We start from the raw sequence: 6,006 nt of genomic DNA, 5'->3' as shown, positions 1-6,006 counted from the left end.
AGCATTTGCAGTTTACGTAAAGATTTCACTTACACATCATTTCATCTTTTTATCTTTGTCCTCCTCTCTTTTCTTCACTTACCTACCCAACAAAAAACTTCTCAAAAGAAGTGTCTACATTTCTCACTTCTTTTTTTTTTTTTTAACGCATCTAATTAGACATTGATCCTCACCTTTCCACTAAAAACTGTACTTGTTTAGATCAACTGTTACTATCACGTTCCCAAATACTATCCTCATCGTATCCAACTTCTAAAACATGGAAGAAATTATTCCCTCCTTGAAACACTTTGTTCTCTTTGCTTCTATGACTCAGCACTCTACCGGTTTTTCACCTTACCTCAGTGGCTCCTCCTCAATCTCCTTTGCTGGATCCAAAGCCACAGTTGACCTATAAATGTTGGAGCATGCCTACGCTTTAACCCTTATCCACCTAGGAGATCTCATCCACCTTCTTGGCTTTACAATTCAGCTCTATGCTAATACCTTCCGAATTTCTAGCTCTAGCTCTTACCCCTCTTCCTGATCTCCAGGTTTACATATTTAAGAGCCTACTAGACATCTAATAAGCACCTCAAGCTTAACATGTTCAAAACAGAACATTTGTTCCACCCTCTCACCTGTTCTTCTCCCAGTCTTCCTTATCTCAGTGTTACCGTTATCCACCCAGTTACTGAAACCAAAAACCTAGAAGTTATCTTACAGTACTTTCTCTTATGCTCACCCCGACTCCAAGAACAAATCCTACTAACTCTGCCTCCAAAGTGCATCTTGAATCAGACAACTATTACTACCCTAGTCCAAGTCACCATCATTTCTTGCCTAAAGCAGTCAGTTCCTAACATCACTCCTACTCTTGAGAAGCTTCCTACCATTCCCAATATAATCATTCTCCTTCTTACCTCTCCCGGAAATAATTCATTCCCCATGCAGCAACCAGAGTGACATTTTTTAAAATACTATGGTAGAGATATACATAGCACGCATACTTGGTATCCCTTCCAGTGGGGCTCCCCCTGCAGAAAGATTGTACATCCCAGCCCTGATGAACTAAGGCTTGGACATGTGACTTACTTTGGCTCACGAAAAAAGAAAAAAAAAAAAAAAATGAGACACATCACTTCCAAGCAGAAGCCTTGAGAGCCAGGATGATTCCTCATGTTCTCTTTTCCCATCACCATGACTGGCAATGTTCCAACTAGAGGATACTATGTCAACTTGAGTTTCTTAGTGAAGATGACATGGAACAGAACCATGGAAAACCCACAGTGGATTTGCAGCATGGGTAAGAAATAAACCTTTGTTGTAAGCTACTGAGATTTTGGGACGATTTGTTACCATATCATAATTAAGATCAAGGTTCTCACAGTGTGGTTTGGTCCCCCTCCAGAAGATGCCAAGCGGCCAAAACTGTTTTTATAATAACACTAAGAAATTATTTTCTTGGCTGGTCCAATGGTGGTGGGCTATCAAACTTATTAATATTAGTGTCACTAAAGTTGGTATTCAACCTACCACTGCTAAATTTGACTGGCTTTTTAAAAAAAATTATTTTCATTCTTATTCTCTCATGAATGTTCAGTGGAATATGCAGAAGCAGAAATAAGAATTCAACTTTTTCTGTTAAACCAGGTATTAAAGAGATTTGCAGAAATGTAAAACAATTATTTTTGTTCTAACTGTTTTTGTTTTGGAAAATATATTTTCATTAAAAACACATTATTTATATAAACACATAGTGGGCTTATTTTTAAATGAACTAGTATTTAACATTTTTGTTTTTTTTTTTTTTTTTTTTGAGACAGAGTCTCACTCTCTTGCCCAGGCTAGAGTGAGTGCCGTGGCGTCAGCCTAGCTCACAGCAACCTCAAACTCCTGAGCTCAAGCGATCCTCCTGCCTCAGCCTCCCGAGTAGCTGGGACTACAGGCATGCGCCACCATGCCCGGCTAATTTTTTCTATATATATTTTTAGCTGTCCATATAATTTCTTTCTATTTTTAGTAGAGATGGGGTCTCGCTCTTGCTCAGGCTGGTCTCGAACTCCTGAGCTCAAAGGATCCGCCCACCTCGGCCTCCCAGAGTGCTAGGATTACAGGCGTGAGCCACCGCGCCCGGCCTAACATTTTTGTTTTAATGTCTAATATGGTAAATATCAATAACATTATTTTATATATTTATACACAAATATATATACTATATAATACAAAATATTTGTATTTATAAATATAAATTTAAGCTGGGTGTGGTGGCACATGCCTGTAGGCTCAGCTACTCAGGAGGCTGAGGTGGGAAGACTGCTTGAGCCCAGGAGTTGGTGGCCAGCCTGGGCAACATAGTGAGACCTAATCACCAAAGATAAAATTTATATATATATATATATATATAAAATTTAAAATATTCACATTGTGGTAGCCAGTCTCCAAGATGGCCTACAGGGATCCTTGCCTCCTGGTTAAATAGTGCCATGTAACCAACAGAACATTCAGGAAAGGATAATGTGTTACTTCTGAGGCTAGGTCATAAAAGACATTTCAACATCCATATTACTGTTTCTTGGATCACCTGCTCCGGAGGAACCAGCACTCATGACATGAGGGTACTCAAGTATGCTAGTGGAGAGGCTGACATAAAGAGGACCTGAAGTTTCCCGCTAATAACCAGCACCAATTTGCCACTCATGCATGCTATTGATCCATCTTGCAAGCAGATCCTTCAGCCCGTCTCAAAAATAAATAAATAAAAATAAAATTAATAGGGGAGGAGTAATGAAGCATCTTCAACCATATTATTTATTTATTTATTTATTTTTTTGAGACAGGGTCTTACTCTTTCACCCAGGCTGGAGTGCAGTGGCATAATCGTAGCTCTCTGCAGCCTCGAACTCCTCCTGCCTCGACCTCCCAAAGCACTGTGACTACAGGTGGGAGCCACCTCACCTGGCCAACATTTTTTTACTGAGGATTTTTGGTACCGCAAATAAGTAAATAAATATTTACCACATATTATTTACTTCACTTTTTAGTTACCCTTTTTATATTAATAGTTCTCTTTTTGTATGACTTATGACATACTAATTTGGCCAATCATTTCATATAAATAATTCATAAGTATAATAACTACATCTTCTTACCTTGGGTTGCATGCTGAAAATATTTTTACTGCTTGCCACATACTTGTGGCAAAAATATGAATATGTGTCTGATGCTCACTGTTCTAGAGAAACTTTCCTACAGGCAGGCAAGGAGACTATATGACAATGTGAATTGAAGCACTGTTTGGAAAATTGGGAAATAACCTGAATGTCCATCAACAGAGGAATGGATCAATTGAGGTATATTCAAGCAATGGAATACTATACAGTGGTTTAAGTGAATGGATAAGAATTACATGTACCAACATGGGTAAATATTTGAAGCAATCCTAAGTGAAAAAGGCACATTGCAGAATGAAAAGTACAACATGCAAAATCATGTGATACATTGTTTATGAATACATACATATGTTGTAACATGTATAGTAATATGTACTGTGTTAAAAACATTCAAGAGGAAGATAAACACTAAATTCAGGAATAGTGGTTACCCTGGGGAGGGAGGGAAAGTAAATGAGATTGAAGGAAGGGCTTCAAATAGGCTTTATTTCTTTAAAAAAAAAAAAAAAGACACAAAGCAAATACATACGACAAATAGCTCAAAACTAGTCTCCCTGAGTTCTCCACAGTGACAACCATCCTCACAACCCCTGTGTATCTTTCCAGAGATATTCCATGCACATGCGAGGACATACCCTCCTCACCTTTTTAAACACTAATGGTAGCAAACATTATACACTATTCTGAGCTTCACTTTTTAACAATATATCTTGAATTTTGTTACATGTCAGTACATAAAGAGCTTCTTTGTTCCTTTTTACAGCAGTACAACACCTCTTTGTTTGGTTACACAAGACTTTTTTTGAGCCAGTCTCCTATATATAGAATGTAGACTATTTCTGTCCTTTTACTACACAAAGCTTCACTGCAACGAATATCCTTATAAATGTGGCATTCTGCACACATATAATAAATTCCCAGAAGTAGAAATGCTGGGTCTTTTCAAACAGTCTTCCAACAAGATTATGTTGATTTGCTTCCTGCTCCAACATTTTCCTATGCCTGTTACCTAATCAGAGATCAACACAGTATATTATCAGACTTTTTGGTTTGAGAAGTAGGCAGGCATTTCACTGCGGTTTTAATTGCAAATTTTAATTTCTGTAAGCTGTTTATCTTTTGTCCATTTGTATGAATTTTTTTAGCCAGTTGTTACTTTTATAATAAAACAGCCAGTGAGGGTATTCTTAAAATTTAGGGTCTAGAGAGCCTTCACTCAGTTTTGTGAAAGGTTTGTTGATGCCTTCAAAAAAGCTTTGTGTATTTTACCAATATCATTATTGGGGGAAACTGGGTGAGGGTGTGCAGGACTCTATGTACTATTTTTGAAGCTTCTTGTGAGTCTATAAGCATTTCTAAGAAACACACAAGTCTCGGATGCTTTTCTGGTATGGGGGCTCTGCACTGACTTCAAACTCTGATCCTTGAGCCATGATGGCACCCAAGTCTGTGAACTGACAAGTCCCACCTACAAGACAGCCACTGGATTAGAAAGAACATCTGAGGACTTGAAAAAGAGGCAGGCTTTGGGGGCTGACTCTGGCCTCTGACTCCATTAGTGTCACTTTCTAATTCAATGAGCACATGGAAACCATGGGACTAAAATTCACACTTTCCTGTATTTCTACATTAGTATTTGTGACATTCATTTGGTGTCCATTCATCTACACTATCCCAATACGAATACCGGTAGAGAACTCTCTGAGGAGGTCCTTTGCAAGGTATAAAAGCCCCTTTCCTTCTTTTGTTGTTGTCATCTCCTGAATTTCTTCTATTTGAACCCTGTTGCTCAAGCCATACATGACTCTCTGGATGCCCCTAACAAGCCTTTGCACACACGGTTCCCTGCAACTGGATCTCCTCCTTTTCCCCTTCCAGTCCCTTTACCTAAAGATCTCTTACTCATTCTTCAAGAAAATTCAAGCATCCTCTCCACCAGGGAAAGCCTAGTTGGATTTCCCATACCCCTCCCCCACCATCTTCCAACACCACTCCAACGGGTAAAGTTAACTTAATCTTCCAGGCATCCCACTGCAACCTCATTAGACAAAGATCCATTAAAACATTTATTTATTCTTCAGAGAACCTTTCTATGCAAAAACCCAAAAAATATTACTTTCTTTCACTGTATTGTCATTATTTGTTTAAACACGTCTGTTCCCACTGGACACAGAAATCTGGTGACGTTCATTTTTGTGTTTTCAGTACCTAGCAACAATGCCATGCTGTAGGCACTCAATAGTTGGTGAAGGAAGAAGTCAGGCCATGGCACTGCCAGCCTCCTCGGCACTTCAGGTAAAGCCAACCCAAGTTCTTGGGTAATTGATTCCAACGCAGGGCCAGGTGTTTTGCGGAGTCAGCTGAGACTCCGGCAGCTCTGCCAGATGAGCTCTTGCCTCTGGTCAGGCTCCCTCAAGCATCTTACAGGATTGTAAGGAGGATTACAAGATATAATGCATGGAAAGCTCAGAACAGTGCCTGACAGAGGGTAAAGTAGGCGTTGAATCAATGACTGAATAAAAGAAATGACTTGAGGTTGCCTGTCACTTATTAAGAGCCTACCATGTGTCCTATACTGCGTTAAGTACAAAACGGTAAGTGCAGAGAAGCAACCACAGCACACCGGAGTGTTCTTAACACAGATTGCAGGGAATCAGGGAAAGTTTTCTGGAACTTGAGTTTTGATGGGGGAGGGCTTGGAAAGGCGAAGGTGGTAGCAGTCTGCAGCGACGAGGGGTATTCCGGGCAGAGTCAGCAGGCTCCTGCAGGAAAGCTGTGTGGGAGTGGGTGGTGTAGCACCCCACGAACGCGCAGAAGGGCAGCTCGGTCAGATGGACGGAAGCGCTGGAATCGA

This window comes from Eulemur rufifrons, chromosome 9 (genome assembly GCF_041146395.1).
Source record: "Eulemur rufifrons isolate Redbay chromosome 9, OSU_ERuf_1, whole genome shotgun sequence".
Lineage (NCBI taxonomy): Eukaryota > Metazoa > Chordata > Mammalia > Primates > Lemuridae > Eulemur > Eulemur rufifrons.
Note: the sequence above shows the minus strand (reverse complement) of the source record.